At 42.2% G+C, this 25,807-nt stretch overlaps 34 non-coding genes and 1 pseudogene across 34 annotated transcripts; all 35 read left to right on the forward strand.

The window, feature by feature from the left end:
- Nucleotides 1–84: 84 nt before the first annotated feature.
- LOC140032386 (5S ribosomal RNA) lies at nt 85–203 on the forward strand. Its single transcript, XR_011836312.1, has one exon. It is a non-coding gene; the product is annotated as a 5S ribosomal RNA (ribosomal RNA).
- Nucleotides 204–619: 416 nt separating this feature from the next.
- Nucleotides 620–738, forward strand: LOC140032633 (5S ribosomal RNA). Its single transcript, XR_011836558.1, has one exon. It is a non-coding gene; the product is annotated as a 5S ribosomal RNA (ribosomal RNA).
- A 417-nt stretch (nt 739–1,155) lies between these two features.
- On the forward strand, nt 1,156–1,274 carry LOC140023755 (5S ribosomal RNA). The gene has a single exon (XR_011827721.1). It is a non-coding gene; the product is annotated as a 5S ribosomal RNA (ribosomal RNA).
- Nucleotides 1,275–1,690: 416 nt separating this feature from the next.
- On the forward strand, nt 1,691–1,809 carry LOC140023638 (5S ribosomal RNA). The gene has a single exon (XR_011827607.1). It is a non-coding gene; the product is annotated as a 5S ribosomal RNA (ribosomal RNA).
- Nucleotides 1,810–2,225: 416 nt separating this feature from the next.
- On the forward strand, nt 2,226–2,344 carry LOC140023756 (5S ribosomal RNA). Its single transcript, XR_011827722.1, has one exon. It is a non-coding gene; the product is annotated as a 5S ribosomal RNA (ribosomal RNA).
- Nucleotides 2,345–2,759: 415 nt separating this feature from the next.
- Nucleotides 2,760–2,878, forward strand: LOC140023639 (5S ribosomal RNA). The gene has a single exon (XR_011827608.1). It is a non-coding gene; the product is annotated as a 5S ribosomal RNA (ribosomal RNA).
- Nucleotides 2,879–3,293: 415 nt separating this feature from the next.
- Nucleotides 3,294–3,412, forward strand: LOC140029906 (5S ribosomal RNA). The gene has a single exon (XR_011833821.1). It is a non-coding gene; the product is annotated as a 5S ribosomal RNA (ribosomal RNA).
- Nucleotides 3,413–3,827: 415 nt separating this feature from the next.
- On the forward strand, nt 3,828–3,946 carry LOC140032667 (5S ribosomal RNA). Its single transcript, XR_011836592.1, has one exon. It is a non-coding gene; the product is annotated as a 5S ribosomal RNA (ribosomal RNA).
- Nucleotides 3,947–4,361: 415 nt separating this feature from the next.
- Nucleotides 4,362–4,480, forward strand: LOC140030778 (5S ribosomal RNA). Its single transcript, XR_011834697.1, has one exon. It is a non-coding gene; the product is annotated as a 5S ribosomal RNA (ribosomal RNA).
- A 416-nt stretch (nt 4,481–4,896) lies between these two features.
- Nucleotides 4,897–5,015, forward strand: LOC140023759 (5S ribosomal RNA). The gene has a single exon (XR_011827725.1). It is a non-coding gene; the product is annotated as a 5S ribosomal RNA (ribosomal RNA).
- A 415-nt stretch (nt 5,016–5,430) lies between these two features.
- On the forward strand, nt 5,431–5,549 carry LOC140029907 (5S ribosomal RNA). Its single transcript, XR_011833822.1, has one exon. It is a non-coding gene; the product is annotated as a 5S ribosomal RNA (ribosomal RNA).
- Nucleotides 5,550–5,965: 416 nt separating this feature from the next.
- LOC140031692 (5S ribosomal RNA) lies at nt 5,966–6,084 on the forward strand. Its single transcript, XR_011835615.1, has one exon. It is a non-coding gene; the product is annotated as a 5S ribosomal RNA (ribosomal RNA).
- Nucleotides 6,085–6,498: 414 nt separating this feature from the next.
- Nucleotides 6,499–6,617, forward strand: LOC140024443 (5S ribosomal RNA). Its single transcript, XR_011828416.1, has one exon. It is a non-coding gene; the product is annotated as a 5S ribosomal RNA (ribosomal RNA).
- A 416-nt stretch (nt 6,618–7,033) lies between these two features.
- Nucleotides 7,034–7,152, forward strand: LOC140031507 (5S ribosomal RNA). Its single transcript, XR_011835429.1, has one exon. It is a non-coding gene; the product is annotated as a 5S ribosomal RNA (ribosomal RNA).
- A 416-nt stretch (nt 7,153–7,568) lies between these two features.
- Nucleotides 7,569–7,687, forward strand: LOC140024389 (5S ribosomal RNA). The gene has a single exon (XR_011828362.1). It is a non-coding gene; the product is annotated as a 5S ribosomal RNA (ribosomal RNA).
- A 416-nt stretch (nt 7,688–8,103) lies between these two features.
- On the forward strand, nt 8,104–8,222 carry LOC140029908 (5S ribosomal RNA). Its single transcript, XR_011833823.1, has one exon. It is a non-coding gene; the product is annotated as a 5S ribosomal RNA (ribosomal RNA).
- Nucleotides 8,223–8,638: 416 nt separating this feature from the next.
- Nucleotides 8,639–8,757, forward strand: LOC140031693 (5S ribosomal RNA). The gene has a single exon (XR_011835616.1). It is a non-coding gene; the product is annotated as a 5S ribosomal RNA (ribosomal RNA).
- A 414-nt stretch (nt 8,758–9,171) lies between these two features.
- Nucleotides 9,172–9,290, forward strand: LOC140030996 (5S ribosomal RNA). The gene has a single exon (XR_011834916.1). It is a non-coding gene; the product is annotated as a 5S ribosomal RNA (ribosomal RNA).
- A 415-nt stretch (nt 9,291–9,705) lies between these two features.
- On the forward strand, nt 9,706–9,824 carry LOC140031694 (5S ribosomal RNA). Its single transcript, XR_011835617.1, has one exon. It is a non-coding gene; the product is annotated as a 5S ribosomal RNA (ribosomal RNA).
- Nucleotides 9,825–10,238: 414 nt separating this feature from the next.
- On the forward strand, nt 10,239–10,357 carry LOC140030997 (5S ribosomal RNA). Its single transcript, XR_011834917.1, has one exon. It is a non-coding gene; the product is annotated as a 5S ribosomal RNA (ribosomal RNA).
- Nucleotides 10,358–10,773: 416 nt separating this feature from the next.
- Nucleotides 10,774–10,892, forward strand: LOC140031695 (5S ribosomal RNA). The gene has a single exon (XR_011835618.1). It is a non-coding gene; the product is annotated as a 5S ribosomal RNA (ribosomal RNA).
- Nucleotides 10,893–11,306: 414 nt separating this feature from the next.
- Nucleotides 11,307–11,425, forward strand: LOC140031680 (5S ribosomal RNA). The gene has a single exon (XR_011835603.1). It is a non-coding gene; the product is annotated as a 5S ribosomal RNA (ribosomal RNA).
- A 416-nt stretch (nt 11,426–11,841) lies between these two features.
- On the forward strand, nt 11,842–11,960 carry LOC140031696 (5S ribosomal RNA). Its single transcript, XR_011835619.1, has one exon. It is a non-coding gene; the product is annotated as a 5S ribosomal RNA (ribosomal RNA).
- A 414-nt stretch (nt 11,961–12,374) lies between these two features.
- On the forward strand, nt 12,375–12,493 carry LOC140030998 (5S ribosomal RNA). Its single transcript, XR_011834918.1, has one exon. It is a non-coding gene; the product is annotated as a 5S ribosomal RNA (ribosomal RNA).
- A 416-nt stretch (nt 12,494–12,909) lies between these two features.
- LOC140032318 (5S ribosomal RNA) lies at nt 12,910–13,028 on the forward strand. The gene has a single exon (XR_011836244.1). It is a non-coding gene; the product is annotated as a 5S ribosomal RNA (ribosomal RNA).
- Nucleotides 13,029–13,442: 414 nt separating this feature from the next.
- Nucleotides 13,443–13,561, forward strand: LOC140030999 (5S ribosomal RNA). Its single transcript, XR_011834920.1, has one exon. It is a non-coding gene; the product is annotated as a 5S ribosomal RNA (ribosomal RNA).
- Nucleotides 13,562–13,977: 416 nt separating this feature from the next.
- Nucleotides 13,978–14,096, forward strand: LOC140030736 (5S ribosomal RNA). Its single transcript, XR_011834655.1, has one exon. It is a non-coding gene; the product is annotated as a 5S ribosomal RNA (ribosomal RNA).
- Nucleotides 14,097–14,510: 414 nt separating this feature from the next.
- Nucleotides 14,511–14,629, forward strand: LOC140031226 (5S ribosomal RNA). Its single transcript, XR_011835147.1, has one exon. It is a non-coding gene; the product is annotated as a 5S ribosomal RNA (ribosomal RNA).
- Nucleotides 14,630–15,045: 416 nt separating this feature from the next.
- On the forward strand, nt 15,046–15,164 carry LOC140031698 (5S ribosomal RNA). The gene has a single exon (XR_011835621.1). It is a non-coding gene; the product is annotated as a 5S ribosomal RNA (ribosomal RNA).
- Nucleotides 15,165–15,578: 414 nt separating this feature from the next.
- On the forward strand, nt 15,579–15,697 carry LOC140024405 (5S ribosomal RNA). The gene has a single exon (XR_011828378.1). It is a non-coding gene; the product is annotated as a 5S ribosomal RNA (ribosomal RNA).
- A 416-nt stretch (nt 15,698–16,113) lies between these two features.
- On the forward strand, nt 16,114–16,232 carry LOC140031661 (5S ribosomal RNA). Its single transcript, XR_011835584.1, has one exon. It is a non-coding gene; the product is annotated as a 5S ribosomal RNA (ribosomal RNA).
- Nucleotides 16,233–16,646: 414 nt separating this feature from the next.
- LOC140031575 (5S ribosomal RNA) lies at nt 16,647–16,765 on the forward strand. Its single transcript, XR_011835496.1, has one exon. It is a non-coding gene; the product is annotated as a 5S ribosomal RNA (ribosomal RNA).
- Nucleotides 16,766–17,179: 414 nt separating this feature from the next.
- Nucleotides 17,180–17,298, forward strand: LOC140025131 (5S ribosomal RNA; annotated as a pseudogene).
- A 416-nt stretch (nt 17,299–17,714) lies between these two features.
- LOC140032098 (5S ribosomal RNA) lies at nt 17,715–17,833 on the forward strand. Its single transcript, XR_011836024.1, has one exon. It is a non-coding gene; the product is annotated as a 5S ribosomal RNA (ribosomal RNA).
- Nucleotides 17,834–18,250: 417 nt separating this feature from the next.
- LOC140031428 (5S ribosomal RNA) lies at nt 18,251–18,369 on the forward strand. The gene has a single exon (XR_011835349.1). It is a non-coding gene; the product is annotated as a 5S ribosomal RNA (ribosomal RNA).
- Nucleotides 18,370–25,807: the final 7,438 nt, after the last annotated feature.

Raw genomic sequence — 25,807 nt, forward strand, 5'->3', positions numbered from 1 at the left:
GCTTAAAATGAATTCCGGTCTAGAAAACCCACACTGCTTCGCAGGACGGGGTAGTTTAAAAGAATAAAGCGAAAGGAACATGGCGGGTGCGATCATTCCAGCCCTAATGCACCGGATCCCATCAGAACTCCGAAGTTAAGCGTGCTTGGGCGAGAGTAGTACTAGAATGGGTGACCACCTGGGAAGTTCTCTTGTTGCACCCCTATTTTTTTTGTTTCGAAATCCAAATTTCCTATTCGTTCTTTATCCTGTAGTAATTTAGCTCCGTCGGAAAGATTGCTTTATATTTTGCTTCTTGTCGAAGCATGAAGGCGAGCCTGAAGGCGCGAGACAAATCAGGAACGGTACGGTTCGATCAAACCCCGGATCGTCGCCCAAAGTTGTCGGCGCAAGTATATCACCGCAAGCGTGATGGATTGATTTCATGACAATTTAGACTTGCGCGATTAGGGAAAAAAATAGGGTGCAAATCAATAACAAAAAAAAATATGAAAGCAAATAAATAAAAGGATAAGAGGAAAATGCTTGAATTGACGTTTAAAATGAATTTCGGTCTAGAAAAGCCACACTGCTTCGCAGGACGGGGTAGTTTAAAAGAATAAAGCGAAAGGAATATGGCGGGTGCGATCGTACCAGCACTATTGCACTGGATCCCATCAGAAGTCCGAAGTTAAGCATGCTTGGGCGAGAGTAGTACTAGGATGGGTGACCCCCTGGGAAGTTCTCGTGTTGCACTCCTCTTTTTTTTGTTTCGAAATCCAAATTTCGTATTCGTTCTTTATCCTGTAGTAATTTAGCTCCGTCGGAACGATTGCTTCATATTTTGCTTCTTGTCGAAGCATGAAGGTGGATCTGAAGACGCGAGACAAATCAGGAACGGTACGGCTCGATCAAAGCCCGGATCGTCGCTCAAATTTGTCGGCGCAAATGTATCAGCGCAAGCGTGATGGATTGATTTCATGGCAATTTAGAGTTGCGCGATGAGGGAAAAAAACGGGGTGCAAATCAATAGCAAAAAAAAATATGAAAGCAAATAAAAAAAAAGGGTAAGAGGAAAATACTTGAATTGACGCTTAAAAGGAATTCCGGTCTAGAAAAACCACACTGCTTCGCAGGACGGGATGTTTTAAAAGAATAAAGCGAAAGGAACATGGCGGGTGCGATCATACCAGCACTAATGCACCGTATCCCATCAGAACTCCGAAGTTAAGCGTGCTTGGGCGTGAGCAGTATTAGGATGGGTGACCCCTTGGGAATTCCTCTTGTTGCACCCCTCTCTTTTTTGTTTCGAAATTCAAATTTTCTATTCGTTCTTTATCCTGTAGTAATTTAGGTCCTTCGGAACGATTGCTTTATATTTTGCTTCTAGTCGAAGCATGAAGGCGGATCTGAAGGCGCGAGAAAAATCAGGAACGGTACGGCTCGATCAAAGCCCGGATCATCGCTCAAATTTGTCGGCGCAAATGTATCAGCGCAAGCGTGATGGGTTGATTTCATGACAATTTATTGTTGCGCGATGAGGGAAAAAAACAGGGTGCAAATCAATAACAAAAAAAAGTTTGAAAGCAAATAAATAAAAGGATAAGAGAAAAATGCTTGAATTGACGCTTAAAATGAATTTCGGTCTAAAAAAGCCACACTGCTTCGCAGGACGGGGTAATTAAAAAGAATAAAGCGAAAGGAATATAGCGGGAGCGATCATACCAGCACTAATGCACCGGATCCCATCAGAACTCCGAAATTAAGCGTGTTTGGGCGAGCGTAGTACTAGGATTGGTGACCCCCTGGGAAGTCCTCGTGTTGCACCCCTCTCTTTTTTGTTTCGAAATCCAAATTTCCTATTCGTTCTTTCTCCTGTAGTAATTTAGCTCCGTCGGAACGAGTGCTTAATATTTTGCTTCTTGTCGAAGCGTGAAGGAGGATCTGAAGGCGCGAGACAAATCAGGAACGGTACGGGTCTATCAAAGCCCGGATCGTCGCTCAAATTTGTCGGTGCAAATGTATCACCGCAAGCGTGAAGGATTGATTTCATGATAATTTGGAGTTGCGGGATGATGGAAAAAAACAGGGTGCAAATCAATAACAAAAAAAAAATATAAAGTAAATAAATAAAAGGATAAGAGGAAAATGCTTCAATTGACGCTTAAAATGAATTCTGGTCTAGAAAAGCCACACTGCTTCGCAGGACGGGGTAGTTTAAAAGAATAAAGCGAAAGAAACATGGCGGGTGCGATCATACCAGCACTAATGCACCGTATCCCATCAGAACTCCGAAGTTAAGCGTGCTTGGGCGTGAGCAGTATTAGGATGGGTGACCCCTTGGGAATTCCTCTTGTTGCACCCCTCTCTTTTTTGTTTCGAAATTCAAATTTTCTATTCGTTCTTTATCCTGTAGTAATTTAGGTCCTTCGGAACGATTGCTTTATATTTTGCTTCTTCTCGAAGCATGAAGGCGGATCTGAAGGCGCGAGAGAATTCAGGAACGGTACGGCTCGATCAAAGCCCGGATCATCGCTCAAATTTGTCGGCGCAAATGTATCAGCGCAAGCGTGATGGATTAATTTCATGACAATTTATTGTTGCGCGATGACGGAAAAAAACAGGGTCCAAATCAATAAAAAAAAAAATATGAAAGCAAATAAATAAAAGGATAAGAGAAAAATGCTAGAATTGACGCTTAAAATGAATTTCGGTCTAAAAAAGCCACACTGCTTCGCAGGACGGGGTAGTTTAAAAGAATAAAGCGAAAGGAATATGGCGGGAGCGATCATACCAGCACTAATGCACCGGATCCCATCAGAACTCCGAAATTAAGCGTGTTTGGGCGAGCGTAGTACTAGGATTGGTGACCCCCTGGGAAGTCCTCGTGTTGCACCCCTCTCTTTTTTGTTTCGAAATCCAAATTTCCTATTCGTTCTTTATCCTGTAGTAATTTAGCTTCGTCGGAACGATTGCTTAATATTTTGCTTCTTGTCGAAGCGTGAAGGAGGATCTGAAGGCGCGAGACAAATCAGGAACGGTACGGCTCGATCAAAGCCCGGATCGTCGCTCAAATTTGTCGGCGCAAATGTATCACCGCAAGCGTGAAGGATTGATTTCATGATAATTTGGAGTTACGTGATGATGGAAAAAAATAGGGTGCAAATCAATAACAAAAAAAAATATATAGTAAATAAATAAAAGGATAAGAGGAAAATGCTTCAATTGACGCTTAAAATGAATTCCGGTCTAGAAAAGCCACACTGCTTCGTAGGACGGGGTAGTTTAAAAGAATAAAGCGAAAGAAACATGGCGGGTGCGATCATACCAGCACTAATGCACCGGATCCCATCAGAACTCCGAAGTTAAGCGTGCTTGGGCGAGAGTAGTACTAGAATGGGTGACCCCCTGGGAAGTTCTCGTGTTGCACCCCTCTTTTTTTTGTTTCGAAATCCAAATTTCGTATTCGTTCTTTATCCTGTAGTAATTTAGCTCCGTCGAAACGATTGCTTTATATTTTACTTCTTGTCGAAGCATGAAGGCGGATCTGAAGGCGCGAGACAAATCAGGAACGGTACGGCTCGATCAAAGCCCGGATCGTCGCTCAAATTTGTCGGCGCAAATGTATCAGCGCAAGCGTGATGGATTGATTTAATGACAATTTATTGTTGCGCGATGAGGGAAAAAACAGGGTGCAAATCAATAACAAAAAAAAATGTGAAAGCAAATAAATAAAAGGATAAGAGAAAAATGCTTGAATTGACGGTTAAAATGAATCTCGATCTAAAAAAGCCACAGTGCTTCGCAGGACGGGGTAGTTTAAAAGAATAAAGCGAAAGGAATATGGCGGGTGCGATCATACCAGCACTAATGCACCGGATCCCATCAGAACTCCGAAATTAAGCGTGTTTGGGCGAGAGTGGTACTAGGATTGGTGACCCCCTGGGAAGTCCTCGTGTTGCACCCCTCTCTTTTTTGTTTCGAAATCCAAATTTTCTATTCGTTCTTTATCCAGTAGTAATTTAGCTCCGTCGAAACGATTGCTTAATATTTTGCTTCTTGTCGAAGCGTGAATGAGGATCTGAAGGCGCGAGACAAATCAGGAACGGTACGGCTCGATCAAAGCCCGGATCGTCGCTCAAATTTGTCGGCGCAAATGTATCACCGCAAGCGTGAAGGATTGATTTCATGATAATTTAGAGTTGCGGGATGATGGAAAAAAATAGGGTGCAAATCAATAACAAAAAAAAATATAAAGTAAATAAATAAAAGGATAAGAGGAAAATGCTTCAATTGACGCTTAAAATGAATTCCGGTCTAGAAAAGCCACACTGCTTCGCAGGACGGGGTAGTTTAAAAGAATAGAGCGAAAGGAACATGGCGGGTGCGATCATACCAGCACTAATGCACTGGATCCCATCAGAACTCCGAAGTTAAGCGTGCTTGGGCGAGAGTAGTACTAGAATGGGTGACCCCCTGGGAAGTTCTCGTGTTGCACCCCTCTTTTTTTTGTTTCGAAATCCAAATTTCGTATTCGTTCTTTATCCTGTAGTAATTTAGCTCCGTCGGAACGATTGCTTCATATTTTGCTTCTTGTCAAAGCATGAAGGCGGATCTGAAGGCGCGAGACAAATCTGGAACGGTACGGCTCGATCAAAGCCCGGATCGTCGCTCAAATTTGTCGGCGCAAATGTATCAGCGCAAGCGTGATGGATTGATTTCATGGCAATTTAGAGTTACGCGATGAGGGAAAAAAACAGGGTGCAAATCAATAGCAAAAAAAAAAATGAAAGCAGATAAAAAAAAGGGTAAGAGGAAAATACTTGAATTGACGCTTAAAAGGAATTCCGGTCTAGAAAAACCACACTGCTTCGCAGGATGGGATGGTTTAAAAGAATAAAGCGAAAGGAACATGGCGGGTGCGATCATACCAGCACTAATGCACCGGAACCCATCAGAACTCCGAAATTAAGCGTGTTTGGGCGAGAGTGGTACTAGGATTGGTGACCCCCTGGGAAGTCCTCGTGTTGCACCCCTCTCTTTTTTGTTTCGAAATCCAAATTTCCTATTCGTTCTTTATCCAGTAGTAATTTAGCTCCGTCGAAACGATTGCTTAATATTTTGCTTCTTGTCGAAGCGTGAATGAGGATCTGAAGGCGCGAGATAAATCAGGAACGGTACGGCTCGATCAAAGCCCGGATCGTCGCTCAAATTTGTCGGCGCAAATGTATCACCGCAAGCGTGAAGGATTGATTTCATGATAATTTAGAGTTGCGGGATGATGGAAAAAAATAGGGTGCAAATCAATAACAAAAAAAAATATAAAGTAAATAAATAAAAGGATAAGAGGAAAATGCTTCAATTGACGCTTAAAATGAATTCCGGTCTAGAAAAGCCACACTGCTTCGCAGGACGGGGTAGTTTAAAAGAATAGAGCGAAAGGAACATGGCGGGTGCGATCATACCAGCACTAATGCACCGGATCCCATCAGAACTCCGAAGTTAAGCGTGCTTGGGCGAGAGTAGTACTAGAATGGGTGACCCCCTGGGAAGTTCTCGTGTTGCACCCCTCTTTTTTTTGTTTCGAAATCCAAATTTCGTATTCGTTCTTTATCCTGTAGTAATTTAGCTCCATCGGAACGATTGCTTCATATTTTGCTTCTTGTCGAAGCATGAAGGCGGATCTGAAGGCGCGAAACAAATCTGGAATGGTACGGCTCGATCAAAGCCCGGGTTGTCGCTCAAATTTGTCGGCGCAAATGTATCAGCGCAAGCGTGATGGATTGATTTCATGGCAATTTAGAGTTGCGCGATGAGGGAAAAAAACAGGGTGCAAATCAATAATAAAAAAAAATATGAAAGCAAATAAAAAAAAGGGTAAGAGGAAAATACTTGAATTGACGCTTAAAAGGAATTCCTGTCTAGAAAAACCACACTGCTTCGCAGGACGGGGTAGTTTAAAAGAATAAAGCGAAAGGAATATGGCGGGTGCGATCATACCAGCACTAATGCACCGGATCCCATCAGAACTTCGAAGTTAAGCGTGCTTGGGCGAGAGTAGTACTAGGATGGGTGACACCCTGGGAAGTTCTCGTGTTGCACCCCTCTTTTTTTTGTTTCGAAATCCAAATTTCGTATTCGTTCTTTATCCTGTAGTAATTTAGCTCCGTCGGAACGATTGCTTCATATTTTGCTTCTTGTCGAAGCATGAAGGCGGATCTGAAGGCGCGAGACAAATCTGGAATGGTACGACTCGATCAAAGCCCGGATCGTCGCTCAAATTTGTCGGCGCAAATGTATCACCGCAAGCGTGAAGGATTGATTTCATGATAATTTAGAGTAGCGGGATAATGGAAAAAAATAGGGTGCAAATCAATAACAAAAAAAAAATAAAGTAAATAAATAAAAGGATAAGAAGAAAATGCTTCAATTAACGCTTAAAATGAATTCCGGTCTAGAAAAGCCACACTGATTCGCAGGACGGGGTAGTTTAAAAGAATAAAGAGAAAGGAACGTTGTGGATGCGATCATACCAGCACTAATACACCGGATCCCATCAGAACTTCGAAGTTAAGCGTGCTTGGGCGAGAGCAGTATTAGGATGGGTGCCCCCCTGGGAACTCCTTTTGTTGCACCCCTCTCTTTTTTGTTTCGAAACTCAAATTTTCTATTCGTTCCTTAACCTGTAGTAATTTAGGTCCTTCGGAACGGTTGCTTTATATTTTGCTTCTTGTCGAAGCATGAAGGCGGATCTGAAGACGCGAGACAAATCAGTAACGGTACGGCTCGATCAAAGCCCAAATCATCGCTCAAATTTGTCGACGCAAATGTATCAGCGCAAGCGTGTAGGATTGAATTCATGACAATTTATTGTTGCGCGATGAGTGAAAAAAACAGGGTGCAAATCAATAACAAAAAAAAATGTGAAAGCAAATAAATAAAAGGATAAGAGGAAAATGCTTGAATTGACGCTTAAAATGAATTCCGGTCTAGAAAAGCCACACTGCTACGCAGGATGTGGTAGGTTAAAAGAATAAAGCGAAAGGAACATGGCGGGTGCGATCATACCAGCACTAATGCACCGGATCCCATCAGAACTCAGAAGTTAAGCGTGCTTGGGCGAGAGTAGTACTAGGATGGGTAACCCCCTGGGAAGTCCTCGTGTTGCACCCCTCTCTTTTTTGTTTCTAAATCCAAATTTCCTATTCGTTCTTTATCCTGTAGTAATTTAGCTCCGTCGGAACGATTGCTTCATATTTTGCTTCTTGTCGAAGCATGAAGGCGGATCTGAAGGCGCGAGACAAATCTGGAACGGTACGGCTCGATCAAAGCCCGGATCGTCGCACAAATTTGTCGGCGCAAATGTATCAGCGCAAGCGTGATGGATTGATTTCATGGCAATTTAGAGTTACGCGATGAGGGAAAAAAACAGGGTGCAAATCAATAGCAAAAAAAAATATGAAAGCAAATAAAAAAAAGGGTAAGAGGAAAATACTTGAATTGACGCTTAAAAGGAATTCCGGTCTAGAAAAACCACACTGCTTCGCAGGACGGGATGGTTTAAAAGAATAAAGCGAAAGGAACATGGCGGGTGCGATCATACCAGCACTAATGCACCGGAACCCATCAGAACTCCGAAATTAAGCGTGTTTGGGCGAGAGTGGTACTAGGATTGGTGACCCCCGGGGAAGTCCTCGTGTTGCACCCCTCTCTTTTTTGTTTCGAAATCCAAATTTCCTATTCGTTCTTTATCCAGTAGTAATTTAGCTCCGTCGAAACGATTGCTTAATATTTTGCTTCTTGTCGAAGCGTGAATGAGGATTTGAAGGCGCGAGACAAATCAGGAACGGTACGGCTCGATCAAAGCCCGGATCGTCGCTCAAATTTGTCGGCGCAAATGTATCACCGCAAGCGTGAAGGATTGATTTCATGATAATTTAGAGTTGCGGGATGATGGAAAAAAACAGGGTGGAAATCAATAACAAAAAAAAATATAAAGTAAATAAATAAAAAGGATAAGAGCAAAATGCTTCAATTGACGCTTAAAATGAATTCCGGTCTAAAAAAGCCACACTGCTTCGCAGGACGGGGTAGTTTAAAAGAATAGAGCGAAAGGAACATGGCGGGTGCGATCATACCAGCACTAATGCACCGGATCCCATCAGAACTCCGAAGTTAAGCGTGCTTGGGCGAGAGTAGTACTAGAATGGGTGACCCCCTGGGAAGTTCTCGTGTTGCACCCCTCTTTTTTTTGTTTCGAAATCCAAATTTCGTATTCGTTCTTTATCCTGTAGTATTTTAGCTCCGTCGGAACGATTGTTTCATATTTTGCTTCTTGTCGAAGCATGAAGGCGGATCTGAAGGCGCGAGACAAATCTGGAATGGTACGGCTCGATCAAAGCCCGGGTTGTCGCTCAAATTTGTCGGCGCAAATGTATCAGCGCAAGCGTGATGGATTGATTTCATGGCAATTTAGAGTTGCGCGATGAGGGAAAAAAACAGGGTGCAAATCAATAATAAAAAAAAATATGAAAGCAAATAAAAAAAAGGGTAAGAGGAAAATACTTGAATTGACGCTTAAAAGGAATTCCTGTCTAGAAAAACCACACTGCTTCGCAGGACGGGGTAGTTTAAAAGAATAAAGCGAAAGGAATATGGCGGGTGCGATCATACCAGCACTAATGCACCGGATCCCATCAGAACTTCGAAGTTAAGCGTGCTTGGGCGAGAGTAGTACTAGGATGGGTGACACCCTGGGAAGTTCTCGTGTTGCACCCCTCTTTTTTTTGTTTCGAAATCCAAATTTCGTATTCGTTCTTTATCCTGTAGTAATTTAGCTCCGTCGGAACGATTGCTTCACATTTTGCTTCTTGTCGAAGCATGAAGGCGGATCTGAAGGCGCGAGACAAATCTGGAATGGTACGACTCGATCAAAGCCCGGATCGTCGCTCAAATTTGTCGGCGCAAATGTATCACCGCAAGCGTGAAGGATTGATTTCATGATAATTTAGAGTAGCGGGATAATGGAAAAAAACAGGGTGCAAATCAATAACAAAAAAAAAATAAAGTAAATAAATAAAAGGATAAGAAGAAAATGCTTCAATTAACGCTTAAAATGAATTCCGGTCTAGAAAAGCCACACTGCTTCGCAGGACGGGGTAGTTTAAAAGAATAAAGAGAAAGGAACGTTGTGGATGCGATCATACCAGCACTAATACACCGGATCCCATCAGAACTCCGAAGTTAAGCGTGCTTGGGCGAGAGTAGTACTAGAATGGGTGACCCCCTGGGAAGTTCTCGTGTTGCACCCCTCTTTTTTTTGTTTCGAAATCCAAATTTCGTATTCGTTCTTTATCCTGTAGTATTTTAGCTCCGTCGGAACGATTGCTTCATATTTTGCTTCTTGTCGAAGCATGAAGGCGGATCTGAAGGCGCGAGACAAATCTGGAATGGTACGGCTCGATCAAAGCCCGGGTTGTCGCTCAAATTTGTCGGCGCAAATGTATCAGCGCAAGCGTGATGGATTGATTTCATGGCAATTTAGAGTTGCGCGATGAGGGAAAAAAACAGGGTGCAAATCAATAATAAAAAAAAATATGAAAGCAAATAAAAAAAGGGTAAGAGGAAAATACTTGAATTGACGCTTAAAAGGAATTCCTGTCTAGAAAAACCACACTGCTTCGCAGGACGGGGTAGTTTAAAAGAATAAAGCGAAAGGAATATGGCGGGTGCGATCATACCAGCACTAATGCACCGGATCCCATCAGAACTTCGAAGTTAAGCGTGCTTGGGCGAGAGTAGTACTAGGATGGGTGACACCCTGGGAAGTTCTCGTGTTGCACCCCTCTTTTTTTTGTTTCGAAATCCAAATTTCGTATTCGTTCTTTATCCTGTAGTAATTTAGCTCCGTCGGAACGATTGCTTCACATTTTGCTTCTTGTCGAAGCATGAAGGCGGATCTGAAGGCGCGAGACAAATCTGGAATGGTACGACTCGATCAAAGCCCGGATCGTCGCTCAAATTTGTCGGCGCAAATGTATCACCGCAAGCGTGAAGGATTGATTTCATGATAATTTAGAGTAGCGGGATAATGGAAAAAAACAGGGTGCAAATCAATAACAAAAAAAAAATAAAGTAAATAAATAAAAGGATAAGAAGAAAATGCTTCAATTAACGCTTAAAATGAATTCCGGTCTAGAAAAGCCACACTGCTTCGCAGGACGGGGTAGTTTAAAAGAATAAAGAGAAAGGAACGTTGTGGATGCGATCATACCAGCACTAATACACCGGATCCCATCAGAACTCCGAAGTTAAGCGTGCTTGGGCGAGAGTAGTACTAGAATGGGTGACCCCCTGGGAAGTTCTCGTGTTGCACCCCTCTTTTTTTTGTTTCGAAATCCAAATTTCGTATTCGTTCTTTATCCTGTAGTATTTTAGCTCCGTCGGAACGATTGCTTCATATTTTGCTTCTTGTCGAAGCATGAAGGCGGATCTGAAGGCGCGAGACAAATCTGGAATGGTACGGCTCGATCAAAGCCCGGGTTGTCGCTCAAATTTGTCGGCGCAAATGTATCAGCGCAAGCGTGATGGATTGATTTCATGGCAATTTAGAGTTGCGCGATGAGGGAAAAAAACAGGGTGCAAATCAATAATAAAAAAAAATATGAAAGCAAATAAAAAAAAGGGTAAGAGGAAAATACTTGAATTGACGCTTAAAAGGAATTCCTGTCTAGAAAAACCACACTGCTTCGCAGGACGGGGTAGTTTAAAAGAATAAAGCGAAAGGAATATGGCGGGTGCGATCATACCAGCACTAATGCACCGGATCCCATCAGAACTTCGAAGTTAAGCGTGCTTGGGCGAGAGTAGTACTAGGATGGGTGACACCCTGGGAAGTTCTCGTGTTGCACCCCTCTTTTTTTTGTTTCGAAATCCAAATTTCGTATTCGTTCTTTATCCTGTAGTAATTTAGCTCCGTCGGAACGATTGCTTCACATTTTGCTTCTTGTCGAAGCATGAAGGCGGATCTGAAGGCGCGAGACAAATCTGGAATGGTACGACTCGATCAAAGCCCGGATCGTCGCTCAAATTTGTCGGCGCAAATGTATCACCGCAAGCGTGAAGGATTGATTTCATGATAATTTAGAGTAGCGGGATAATGGAAAAAAACAGGGTGCAAATCAATAACAAAAAAAAAATAAAGTAAATAAATAAAAGGATAAGAAGAAAATGCTTCAATTAACGCTTAAAATGAATTCCGGTCTAGAAAAGCCACACTGCTTCGCAGGACGGGGTAGTTTAAAAGAATAAAGAGAAAGGAACGTTGTGGATGCGATCATACCAGCACTAATACACCGGATCCCATCAGAACTCCGAAGTTAAGCGTGCTTGGGCCAGAGTAGTACTAGAATGGGTGACCCCCTGGGAAGTTCTCGTGTTGCACCCCTCTTTTTTTTGTTTCGAAATCCAAATTTCGTATTCGTTCTTTATCCTGTAGTATTTTAGCTCCGTCGGAACGATTGCTTCATATTTTGCTTCTTGTCGAAGCATGAAGGCGGATCTGAAGGCGCGAGACAAATCTGGAATGGTACGGCTCGATCAAAGCCCGGGTTGTCGCTCAAATTTGTCGGCGCAAATGTATCAGCGCAAGCGTGATGGATTGATTTCATGGCAATTTAGAGTTGCGCGATGAGGGAAAAAAACAGGGTGCAAATCAATAATAAAAAAAAATATGAAAGCAAATAAAAAAAAGGGTAAGAGGAAAATACTTGAATTGACGCTTAAAAGGAATTCCTGTCTAGAAAAACCACACTGCTTCGCAGGACGGGGTAGTTTAAAAGAATAAAGCGAAAGGAATATGGCGGGTGCGATCATACCAGCACTAATGCACCGGATCCCATCAGAACTTCGAAGTTAAGCGTGCTTGGGCGAGAGTAGTACTAGGATGGGTGACACCCTGGGAAGTTCTCGTGTTGCACCCCTCTTTTTTTTGTTTCGAAATCCAAATTTCGTATTCGTTCTTTATCCTGTAGTAATTTAGCTCCGTCGGAACGATTGCTTCACATTTTGCTTCTTGTCGAAGCATGAAGGCGGATCTGAAGGCGCGAGACAAATCTGGAATGGTACGACTCGATCAAAGCCCGGATCGTCGCTCAAATTTGTCGGCGCAAATGTATCACCGCAAGCGTGAAGGATTGATTTCATGATAATTTAGAGTAGCGGGATAATGGAAAAAAACAGGGTGCAAATCAATAACAAAAAAAAAATAAAGTAAATAAATAAAAGGATAAGAAGAAAATGCTTCAATTAACGCTTAAAATGAATTCCGGTCTAGAAAAGCCACACTGCTTCGCAGGACGGGGTAGTTTAAAAGAATAAAGAGAAAGGAACGTTGTGGATGCGATCATACCAGCACTAATACACCGGATCCCATCAGAACTCCGAAGTTAAGCGTGCTTGGGCGAGAGTAGTACTAGAATGGGTGACCCCCTGGGAAGTTCTCGTGTTGCACCCCTCTTTTTTTTGTTTCGAAATCCAAATTTCGTATTCGTTCTTTATCCTGTAGTATTTTAGCTCCGTCGGAACGATTGCTTCATATTTTGCTTCTTGTCGAAGCATGAAGGCGGATCTGAAGGCGCGAGACAAATCTGGAATGGTACGGCTCGATCAAAGCCCGGGTTGTCGCTCAAATTTGTCGGCGCAAATGTATCAGCGCAAGCGTGATGGATTGATTTCATGGCAACTTAGAGTTGCGCGATGAGGGAAAAAAACAGGGTGCAAATCAATAATAAAAAAAAATATGAAAGCAAATAAAAAAAAGGGTAAGAGGAAAATACTTGAATTGACGCTTAAAAGGAATTCCTGTCTAGAAAAACCACACTGCTTCGCAGGACGGGGTAGTTTAAAAGAATAAAGCGAAAGGAATATGGCGGGTGCGATCATACCAGCACTAATGCACCGGATCCCATCAGAACTTCGAAGTTAAGCGTGCTTGGGCGAGAGTAGTACAAGGATGGGTGACACCCTGGGAAGTTCTCGTGTTGCACCCCTCTTTTTTTTGTTTCGAAATCCAAATTTCGTATTCGTTCTTTATCCTGTAGTAATTTAGCTCCGTCGGAACGATTGCTTCACATTTTGCTTCTTGTCGAAGCATGAAGGCGGATCTGAAGGCGCGAGACAAATCTGGAATGGTACGACTCGATCAAAGCCCGGATCGTCGCTCAAATTTGTCGGCGCAAATGTATCACCGCAAGCGTGAAGGATTGATTTCATGATAATTTAGAGTAGCGGGATAATGGAAAAAAACAGGGTGCAAATCAATAACAAAAAAAAAATAAAGTAAATAAATAAAAGGATAAGAAGAAAATGCTTCAATTAACGCTTAAAATGAATTCCGGTCTAGAAAAGCCACACTGCTTCGCAGGACGGGGTAGTTTAAAAGAATAAAGAGAAAGGAACGTTGTGGATGCGATCATACCAGCACTAATACACCGGATCCCATCAGAACTCCGAAGTTAAGCGTGCTTGGGCGAGAGTAGTACTAGAATGGGTGACCCCCTGGGAAGTTCTCGTGTTGCACCCCTCTTTTTTTTGTTTCGAAATCCAAATTTCGTATTCGTTCTTTATCCTGTAGTATTTTAGTTCCGTCGGAACGATTGCTTCATATTTTGCTTCTTGTCGAAGCATGAAGGCGGATCTGAAGGCGCGAGACAAATCTGGAATGGTACGGCTCGATCAAAGCCCGGGTTGTCGCTCAAATTTGTCGGCGCAAATGTATCAGCGCAAGCGTGATGGATTGATTTCATGGCAATTTAGAGTTGCGCGATGAGGGAAAAAAACAGGGTGCAAATCAATAATAAAAAAAAATATGAAAGCAAATAAAAAAAAGGGTAAGAGGAAAATACTTGAATTGACGCTTAAAAGGAATTCCTGTCTAGAAAAACCACACTGCTTCGCAGGACGGGGTAGTTTAAAAGAATAAAGCGAAAGGAATATGGCGGGTGCGATCATACCAGCACTAATGCACCGGATCCCATCAGAACTTCGAAGTTAAGCGTGCTTGGGCGAGAGTAGTACTAGGATGGGTGACCCCCTGGGAAGTTCTCGTGTTGCACCCCTCTTTTTTTTGTTTCGAAATCCAAATTTCGTATTCGTTCTTTATCCTGTAGTAATTTAGATCCGTCGGAACGATTGCTTCATATTTTGCTTCTTGTCGAAGCATGAAGGCGGATCTGAAGGCGCGAGACAAATCTGGAATGGTACGACTCGATCAAAGCCCGGATCGTCGCTCAAATTTGTCGGCGCAAATGTATCACCGCAAGCGTGAAGGATTGATTTCATGATAATTTAGAGTAGCGGGATAATGGAAAAAAACAGGGTGCAAATCAATAACAAAAAAAAAATAAAGTAAATAAATAAAAGGATAAGAAGAAAATGCTTCAATTAACGCTTAAAATGAATTCCGGTCTAGAAAAGCCACACTGCTTCGCAGGACGGGGTAGTTTAAAAGAATAAAGAGAAAGGAACGTTGTGGATGCGATCATACCAGCACTAATACACCGGATCCCATCAGAACTCCGAAGTTAAGCGTGCTTGGGCGAGAGTAGTACTAGAATGGGTGACCCCTTGGGAAGTTCTCGTGTTGCACCCCTCTTTTTTTTGTTTCGAAATCCAAATTTCGTATTCGTTCTTTATCCTGTAGTATTTTAGCTCCGTCGGAACGATTGCTTCATATTTTGCTTCTTGTCGAAGCATGAAGGCGGATCTGAAGGCGCGAGACAAATCTGGAATGGTACGGCTCGATCAAAGCCCGGGTAGTCGCTCAAATTTGTCGGCGCAAATGTATCAGCGCAAGCGTGATGGATTGATTTCATGGCAACTTAGAGTTGCGCGATGAGGGAAAAAAACAGGGTGCAAATCAATAATAAAAAAAAATATGAAAGCAAATAAAAAAAAGGGTAAGAGGAAAATACTTGAATTGACGCTTAAAAGGAATTCCTGTCTAGAAAAACCACACTGCTTCGCAGGATGGGGTAGTTTAAAAGAATAAAGCGAAAGGAATATGGCGGGTGCGATCATACCAGCACTAATGCACCGGATCCCATCAGAACTTCGAAGTTAAGCGTGCTTGGGCGAGAGTAGTACTAGGATGGGTGACACCCTGGGAAGTTCTCGTGTTGCACCCCTCTTTTTTTTGTTTCGAAATCCAAATTTCGTATTCGTTCTTTATCCTGTAGTAATTTAGCTCCGTCGGAACGATTGCTTCACATTTTGCTTCTTGTCGAAGCATGAAGGCGGATCTGAAGGCGCGAGAGAAATCTGGAATGGTACGACTCGATCAAAGCCCGGATCGTCGCTCAAATTTGTCGGCGCAAATGTATCACCGCAAGCGTGAAGGATTGATTTCATGATAATTTAGAGTAGCGGGATAATGGAAAAAAACAGGGTGCAAATCAATAACAAAAAAAAAATAAAGTAAATAAATAAAAGGATAAGAAGAAAATGCTTCAATTAACGCTTAAAATGAATTCCGGTCTAGAAAAGCCACACTGCTTCGCAGGACGGGGTAGTTTAAAAGAATAAAGAGAAAGGAACGTTGTGGATGCGATCATACCAGCACTAATACACCGGATCCCATCAGAACTCCGAAGTTAAGCGTGCTTGGGCGAGCGCAGTATTAGGATGGGTGCCCCCCTGGGAACTCCTTTTGTTGCACCCCTCTCTTTTTTGTTTCGAAATTCAAATTTTCTATTCGTTCCTTAACCTGTAGTAATTTAGGTCCTTCGGAACGGTTGCTTTATATTTTGCTTCTTGTCGAAGCATGAAGGCGGATCTGAAGACGCGAGACAAATCAGTAACGGTACGGCTCGATCAAAGCCCAGATCATCGCTCAAATTTGTCGACGCAAATGTATCAGCGCAAGCGTGTAGGATTGATTTCATGACAATTTATTGTTGCGCGATGAGTGAAAAAAACAGGGTGCAAATCAATAACAAAAAAAAATGTGAAAGCAAATAAATAAAAGGATAAGAGGAAAATGCTTGAATTGACGCTTAAAATGAATTCCGGTCTAGAAAAGCCACACTGCTACGCAGGATGTGGTAGGTTAAAAGAATAAAGCGAAAGGAACATGGCGGGTGCGATCATACCAGCACTAATGCACCGGATCCCATCAGAACTCAGAAGTTAAGCGTGCTTGGGCGAGAGTAGTACTAGGATGGGTAACCCCCTGGGAAGTCCTTGTGTTGCACCCCTCTCTTTTTTGTTTCTAAATCCAAATTTCCTATTCGTTCTTTATCCTGTAGTAATTTAGCTCCGTCGGAACGATTGCTTTACATTTTGCTTCTTGTCGAAGCACGAAGACGGATCCGAAGGCGCGAGACAAATCAGGAACGGTACGGTTCGATCAAACCCTGGATCGTCGCCCAAAGTTGTCGGCGCAAATGTATATGCGCAAGCGTTAAGGATTAATTTCATGATAATTGAGAGTTGCGCGATGAGGGAAAAAAACAGAGTGCAAATCAATAGGAAAAAAAATTAAAAAAAAATAAATAAATGGATATGAAGAAAATGCTTGAATTGAAACTTAAAATGAATTTCGATCTAGAAAAGCCACACTGCTTCGCAGGACGGGATAGTTTTAAAGAATAAAGCGAAAGGAACATGGCTGGTGCGATCATACCAGCACTAATGCACCGGATCCCATCAGAACTCCGAAGTTAAGCGTGCTTGGCCGAGAGTAGTACTAGGATGGGTGACCCCTTGGGAAGTTCTCGTGTTGCACCCCTCTTTTTTTTGTTACGAAATCCAAATTTCCAATTCCTTCTTTATCCTGTAGCAATTTAGCTCCGTCGGAACGATTGCTTTATATTTTGCTTCTGGTCGAAGCATGAAGGCGGATCTGAAGGCGCGAGGAAAATCAGGAACGGTACGGCTCGATCAAAACCCGGATCGTCGCTCAAATTTGTCGTCGCAAATGTATCACCGCAAGCGTGAAGGACTGATTTCATGATAATTTAGAGTTGCGGGATGAGGGAAAAAAATAGGGTGCAAATCAATAACAAAAAAAATATAAAAGTAAATAAATAAAAGGATATGAGGAAAATGCTTGAATTGACGCTTAAAATGAATTTCGATCTAGAAAAGTCACACTGCTTCGCAGGACAGGGTAGTTTAAAAGAATAAAGCGAAAGGAACATGGTGCACCGATCATACCAGCACTAATGCATCTGATCCTATCAGAACTCCGAAGTTAAGCGTGCTTGGGCGAGAGTAGTACTAGGATGGGTGACCCCCTGGGAAGTTCTTGTGCTGCACCCCTCTTTTTTTTGTTTCGAAATCCAAATTTTCTATTCGTTCTTTATCCTGTAGTAATTTAGCTTCGTCAGAACGATTGCTTTATATTTTGCTTCTTGTCGAAGCATGAAGGGGGATCTGAAAGCGCCAGACAAGTCAGGAACGGTACGGCTCGATCAAAGCCCGGATCGTCGCTCAAATTTGTCGGCGCAAATGTTTCAGCGCAAGCGTGATGGATTGATTTCATGACAATTTAGAGTTACGCGATGAGGGAAAAAAACAGGGTGCAAATCAATAACAAAAAAAAATATGAAAGCAAATAAATAAAAGGATAAGAGGAAAATGCTTGAATTGACGCTTAAAAGGAATTCCGGTCTAGAAAAGCCACACTGCTTCGCAGGACGGGATAGTTTAAAAGAATAAAGCGAAAGTAACATTGCGGGTGCTATCATACCAGCACTAATGCATCGGATCCCATCAGAACTCCGAAGTTAAGCGTGCTTGGGCGAGAGTAGTACTAGGATGGGTAACCCCCTGGGAAGTCCTCGTGTTGCACCTCTCTCTTTTTTGTTTCGAAATCCAAATTTCCTATTCGTTCTTTATCCTGGAGTAATTTAGCTCCGTCGGAACGATTGCTTTATATTTTTCTTCTTGTCGAAGCATGAAGGCGGATCTGAAGGCGCGAGACAAATCAGGAATGGTACGGATCGATCAAAGCCCGGATCGTCGCTCAAATTTGTCGGCGCAAATGTATCAGCGCAAGCGTGATGGATTGATTTCATGATAATTTAGAGTTGCACGATGTTGGAAAAAAACAGGGTGCAAATCAATAACAAAAAAAAAATATAAAAGTAAATAAATAAAATGATAAGAGGAAAATGCTTGAATTGACGCTTAAAATGAATTCCGGTCAAGAAAATCCACACTGCTTCGCAGGACTGGGAAATTTAAAATAATAAAGCGAAAGGAATATGGCGGGTGTGATCATACCAGCACTAATGCACCGGATCACATCAGAACTCCGAAGTTAAGCGTGCTTGGGCGAGAATAGTACTAGGATGGGTGACCCCCTGGGAAGTCCTCGTGTTGCACCCCTCTCTTTTTTGTTTCGAAATCCAAATTTCCTATTCGTTCTTTATCCTGGAGTAATTTAGCTCCGTCGGAACGATTGCTTTATATTTTGCTTCTTGTCGAAGCATGAAGGCGGATCTGAAGGCGCGAGACAAATCAGGAACGGTACGGCTCGATCAAAGCCCGGATCGTCGCTGAAAGTTGTCAGCACAAATGTATAAGCGCAAGCGTCAAAGTTGTCAGCTCAAAGTTGTGTCCTGAAGCCTCGTTCCTGTATGAGTGTAGAAGAAGGTGATGCCGTGTGCAAGGCGCGCGCGTGGGTGATCCTTTTTCTCTTTTTTTCTTTTTTTTTTAACAAAATTGATTTTGATGATATTTCTTTTCTTTTCCTATTTTTCTAATAATAATAATTAAATTTTTTTTTCAAGAAATAGAAGTGAAACAAGAATAAATAAAATTTAACAAAAATGAACAAAATAGAAATAAAATGAAGAAAATAAAATTAAATAAAATAAAATTAAATAAAATTATGGTGAAATTTTTTGTGTCTACAATCATATCGGCACTAATACATCGGATCCCATCAGAACTCTGAAGTTAAGCATTCTTGGGCGAGAGTAGCACTAGAATGGGTGACCCCCGAGTGTCGCGCCCCATTTTGCAATTAATAATAAAAGTATAATAAGTGAGTGAGATATGGTTTGAAAAATAGTGATGTGTGTGAAAAAGAAAAAGGCCATGGGACTTTGAAATGAGACGGTTTGGCCAAAATAGTAATCTAAAAAGGTTTTGATAAGTGTGTAGGAATCGCCACTTGGTATCGAGTTGGGGTGTACCAAGTCACCCAAAAAATGTGAATTTAAAAAATGTAAAAAAACCTTTTTAGATTGACTCCAAAATCTACGATAAATCAGAGAAAATGGTTCGGGGGTCGCGGTTGAAGATAGGGAAGGCAAAGACAATGTCTAAGGCACCCTCTCAACCTAGGCTAAGGTAGTTGCATGATTTAGTCATGATTTTCCTAATTTCTAGCCAAAGATGTATCGTATTTGGATGTGACTAACATTGATGCAATCCTAAACCTAATGATGAATCGAAAGGGACAAATATCTCTTAGAGGCTCGATCGGACTAGATCACATGAGTTGTGATAGCCAAGGATAAGCCCTCTAAGAAGTCACGAGTAATGCTAATGACGAAAAAATGAATGAAATGAATGTATGCAATGTGAAAACATGAGCTTATGTGAAGTGAGAAAAATATAAAAGATAATAGTGTGTAAGTGAGAGTGTGTAAATGGGTGCAAGGTGAGGTATGTAAAGTGATAGCGTGAAGTGCATGTGTGCTCAGTGGTAGTACATAAAGTGCAAGTGGCAGAGTGAAAATGTGCAAAATAAGAGTTGTGTGAAGTGAAAATGTGGAAAAAGGGATAGAATATGAAGTAAGAGTGCAAAGTGATAGTGGATAAATGAAATGCATGAACCCTAGAGGAATGCAAACAAGACGGGTACGGGGAGACCCTAAATCGTGACTTTTGCTTTTCCTTTTGGTTAGAAAAAGAATGAGCGTGCTAAGGCTATATGTAGCCAAACTCGTCCATTCCCCTTACCAGAAGGGTGACTCCCTAGTCTAATCAGGCAAATGGCCCTAATGACTAGAGTGAAATGCAAAATCCTAAAGATCATACTTTGAATGTGGGAAAGGGGAAAGGATCATGCAAAAATGTAAAAATACTAAGAAAAATGCATGAAAATGTAGTGAGAGTGTAACAGCCCCACTTTCCCCTAAGGCGAACCAAAGGGGTGAGCGGACTGCCTGCCCAGCTCTCGCCAGGACTCACGATGCAGACTAGAACTATCTATAGCGATCCGGAACTTACGAACGAGCGTAAACGAGTCAAAATGGTAAAATAACCCAAAATAAAAAAAATAAAATCCGGAGTCGGCCATGAATAGTGACCGACCCGTCAGAACCCAACCGAAATAGCCAACAAACATTCACATCTGAACTTTAGCGTTTACAAATCAAAATGACATACAAAAGTTTTCAAATTTGCCAAATCAAAAGAGAAACGCCCCAAAAGTACACTTAGGGTTTTAATACATGAGCTATACAAAAGATATGTTCAACTAGCTCAATTTGGCAGTCGTTTGTCAAATCCAGACCAAAAGGGGTTTATTTTCCTGTAAGGAAAATAAAAGGAACAGAAAGGGGTGAGCTTGCGCTCAATGAGATACCAAACAGATAGCATTAAAAGCATGGCATTTCACATTTAACAAATCAGGTACACATGTCAGAGGTAAAACAAAAGAACCAATAATTCAAATCAGAAGGATACGGGTGGCTCTCAGGAGCCAAATTTTCCCAGCGCAGTACTTGATCCAAACCGGTTGACTCTCCCCGTATATAGAACCAACGCGTCCGTAGACCCCTCTTTACACCGAATTCCGTCCACCAAACACCCCTTTACCGGGCCCGCTCACCGTAACCGAACAGAAATGGTAATACTCGAGTATACCCGGAATCAAGGGTCTCAATACCCAAAATCCCCGAACAGACTACCGTGGTTCGTTATCTAATCGTCCAGGCCCTTGCCGGCCCGACTCGAATAACTTAGCCACAGGATTGAGCTCATAGATCATAGAAATTCGAACAGATGCAGACACAGATAATAGATTCAAAATTTTCATAGAAATTGGCACATGAACAGACTAGAGAACGAGTGTGATAAAGTACACCCTCGTCTCGAACAAATAAACAGATTGCAGAGCGGAAATCAAGTTAAATGGAGGGGAGTGGTACACTCACCGGCTCAACTTCAAAAGTTTTCACTTCAGATTGGCCTTAATCGCCAAGAAACCCTAAAATAATCAAAATAAACCAATTGAAGGTTTTACTTCCAGAATCGGGTAAACACAATGCACATGAGGCTCGACTACTAGTCGTATGCCTCGCCAAAATAATTACTAATGCAAGGGTGGAAAACATGATTTTCTTGGAAACAAAAAGGTAACATGAAGACTTAGGCGCAAACAACCCAAAAGCCTTTCATTTCCACCAAAAGGCAAATCTACTTTAAGGAACCAAACGGCCTAGAAAATCGGGCAGCACCGTCCCTAAAATTCTTACTTTTCCAGCCATTAAGGCTTCATTATTTCCTCCAATCAGTCCCAACATTTCACACAAAAGTCATCTCATTTCCCAAAAGCCGGTCACTAGGCTCAAAGTAGTACAAGTACAAAAGTTAGCTAGGAAAAGACCGGAATGAGAGCGAGCCCTAAACATGCAAACAAAAACATGGAGACTCGATAACGAGTCATAAAGCCATACCAATCTTAACCCTAATAGGGTTTCATATGCATAAATAAGCATCATAGGCAACCAGAAATTAAGAAAGGGCTTTAATGTAGGCCTTGATAAGAAAACCGGTTTTGACGTCATAATGCGGTAATGGCACAACTCTCACTACAATTATCGGTTGGGGGTGTAAGACCCACCATTTCGAAGCTATGAAACAGGGATACAACAATGTAGAAGGCCTCTCAGTCCAAATCCTAGCACAACTAGGTAAAAAATGCAGAAAACCCAGCCAGAACCGCAATTGCAGGTTCCCAAATCACACAAAACTGTAATACGTCTATCTCAGCCTACACAGGTCCAATTGCATTGATTCCAAAGGCACATGAAAGCTAAGATATCCAGATACATTTCATCAGAAGACACCAACAACCAAATCCAAACCAATTCCAGTCAAAACAGACAATTACTATCGCAGTTCGCACATTCTGTTCACCAAAAACAGCAACAGTAAAAACGGCATAACTCACTCTATACTACTCCAAATGCCCTGAAATTTTTCAGCCACTACAAACTCATCAATACCTACAACTTTCATGTTTTGAGCAAAGTCCAATTCGGCCTCTATCTATGACCTAAAATTTCGGACAGATTAGGGGTTCATGAACCCTAACTTTTCACATTTCATTCCAAACCCAAAATTGATTGCATTTAACCACAATTCACACCTACTAGAGCCAAAGCCCCTTATTACCAACCATCATACTAGTCCACAACATCAAAATCATATGAAACCAGAAAATTCATCATAAAATGGAAAACTTCACCAAAACTCTTCAAATCAAGAAATAAATCACATATTCCATCACTCAAGCTACTTCTAAGCATAACATAAACATCATTAGGTGTAGTAGAGTGTTCTAGCATCACTTACCAAGTAACAAGAGAGAGAGAGATGTTGGCCACCTTAGAGCTTCAAACAAACTTCACTAAAACACTTACTATCACTAGAAGAAAGGTTTTTATGGAGTAGAATCTAATTTAGGCTTTTGTTTGTAGAAGATTGAAGCATATGGAAGCTTGAAAGTTGAAGAATTTCCTTCCTTCTTTGCTCAAGGAGAACCGGCCACAAGGAGAGAAAAATGGTGCATTTTGTGCAATTTTTGATATTTAATCCTTTGGTCAAAAAAAAGTCAAGAAAGTGAATAGTGTTTCTTAAAGTCCAACTAATGAGAAGATGACACTTGTCCTCATTAAATGCATTCTTATCTTTCTTTTCTCTCTTACCTCAATCACTTCACACACACTACTTATCTCTTAACACCCGATAAATTTTTCACAGTATCCGAAACTTAACCTTATTGGCCGAATTTTTCCGAACTTTTCGCACTAGTGGGTCCCACATCCAATATATATTCTTAATTTTCTAAAAATTCTCCAATACTAGAAAAATTATCTAAAAACTATAATTGCTCATAAAATTTCCCCAAGAAAATATTTCTAGCCAGAAAATGCAGAAAACATGCCATTAAAGGGGAAAATCCTAGGGAAAAATATTAGGGAAATACGGGCTCTCACACTCTCTCCCCCTTAAAGAAATTTCGTCCTCGAAATTTTTTTATCAGCGGAATCCATCGAATCTAAGGTACCCAACGCATCGTACCTTCTACGTCCTCAGACGAGTCAGGGACCTGATGATGCTCCAGGGAATATACTCGAGCCGGTACTTTCGCTCCAGTCCCTTCTCCTTTCGACTGTCCAGGGTTGGTCTTAGCTGGTTGCTGAGAATTAGTCTTGGTTGGTGGCGGAGTCCCTCTCCCTTCGCGCAGTCGTGCTGGACAATTAGCAATTCGATGTTCGGCGCTACCACAGCGCAGGCATTTTCCTTCTTTCTTCCAACAATTTGCCTCCGTGTGCTTTGGCCCTCCGCAATATCCACAGGGACCTCGAGTAGCAGTGACCAATCCTCCCGGTGAGACACCACTGGCCACCCCCGGTTGTCGTACTCCCCCGTTCCCTTTTCCACTCTTAGGGGGTGTGCTCTTATCTTCCTGTTCCGAGCTGCTCCCAGGAAAGCCCCTTTTCTTGGTTTGGAAGTTTCTAACTTGTAGCCTCGCATCTTCAACCCGTTGAGCTTTCTCCACAGCGTCACTAAAGGTACTAAGTTGAGCTACAGCCAAATCCTTTTGAATCTCAACGTTTAACCCCTGAATAAAACGCCTTATCCGTCTTTGTTCGGTTATGATCAGTTCAGGCGCAAACTTAGACAACCGAGTGAATTGACTCTCATACTCGGCTACGGTTTGTGTTCCCTGGCGAAGCCGAATGAATTCATCTTCCTTCTTTTCTTGAATGAGAGGAGGGAAAAACTTGGCATTAAATTCTCTCATAAAGTTCGCCCACGTCCTCGGGGTTTGTTCTCTTTCCCATTTCATTCGAATAACATTCCACCAGGAACGGGCGGCTCCCTCTAGTTGAAAGACAGCAAATGTCACCTGTCTCTCCTCGGTATAGTGTAAGGCAGCGAAAATATCGATCATCTTCTCCAGCCATTTCTCAGCTACGTCAGGATCAGGGCCTCCAAGAAATTTGGGTGGGGAGAACTTCTGAAATCTCTCAAGGGCTCTATCCTCGCCCTCCATGTGATTACCAGGATTCCCAGGGTTAGGGTTAGGGTTTTGACCTTTTTGGTGCACCACTTGGGCTAGCAAAGCAGTCATTTGCTGCATGGCAGCAGCTATTTGGACATTGGGATCAACCCTAAGTTCAGGGTTTGGTCCAGATGAGGTTTCCCCAGTACCCCTTTCAGGTGTAGGTTGCCTATTTCCACGCCCACGGCCCCGTCCACTCTGTGTACCTTCCATGAGTTTTACTTGGTCTAGGCAATAATACTAAACCAAAATAAGTACGATGCATGTAAGTAACACTCAAAACTTTTATGATAACACACATGTATACATTCCAAACAAGATCAAAGCATATATACACAAGCCAGTCAAAATTAGGCCGCACACATACATACAGCCAGTTAAGTCAAGTACAAACATAGACGATCCACCGAGGAAAGGCCTTTCTAGTTCACCAAATCCTTTCTAACCTAGGCCCTCACATCTTTCGTATCCGGGCGCAAGAATCCCATCTAAGATAATTCACAACTCGAGCCGGCCGGTCCCAAGAGTAAACCATCCTTATTAAAGATTCCTACCCGACATACATACCTAGTTTCCTCAAGTCCCATGATAATGATTCGCACACTTATCACATGCCCGGTCCATAACTTACGCTCAAACGAGCACTTAGACATATTCATGAAATTAGGACCACAACACCACTTGGCCCAGTCTCACTCCGCGCAGAGACCACGCGAAGTGGCTCTGATACCACTTGTAACAGCCCCACTTTCCCCTAAGGCGAACCAAAGGGGTGAGCGGACTGTCTGCCCAGCTCTAGCCAGGACTCACGATGCAGACTAGAACTATCTATAGCGATCCGGAACTTACGAACGAGCGTAAACGAGTCAAAATGGTAAAATAACCCAAAATAAAAAAAATAAAATCCGGAGTCGGCCATGAATAGTGACCGACCCGTCAGAACCCAACCGAAATAGCCAACAAACATTCACATCTGAACTTTAGCGTTTACAAATCAAAATGACATACAAAAGTTTTCAAATTTGCCAAATCAAAAGAGAAACGCCCCAAAAGTACACTTAGGGTTTTAATACATGAGCTATACAAAAGATATGTTCAACTAGCTCAATTTGGCAGTCGTTTGTCAAATCCAGACCAAAAGGGGTTTATTTTCCTGTAAGGAAAACAAAAGGAACAGAAAGGGGTGAGCTTGCGCTCAATGAGATACCAAACAGATAGCATTAAAAGTATGGCATTTCACATTTAACAAATCAGGTACACATGTCAGAGGTAAAACAAAAGAACCAATAATTCAAATCAGAAGGATACGGGTGGCTCTCAGGAGCCAAATTTTCCCAGCGCAGTACTTGATCCAAACCGGTTGACTCTCCCCGTATATAGAACCAACGCGTCCGTAGACCCCTCTTTACACCGAATTCCGTCCACCAAACACCCCTTTACCGGGCCCGCTCACCGTAACCGAACAGAAATGGTAATACTCGAGTATACCCGGAATCAAGGGTCTCAATACCCAAA

Source organism: Coffea arabica, chromosome 11e (genome assembly GCF_036785885.1).
Source record: "Coffea arabica cultivar ET-39 chromosome 11e, Coffea Arabica ET-39 HiFi, whole genome shotgun sequence".
Classification (NCBI taxonomy): Eukaryota; Viridiplantae; Streptophyta; class Magnoliopsida; order Gentianales; family Rubiaceae; genus Coffea; species Coffea arabica.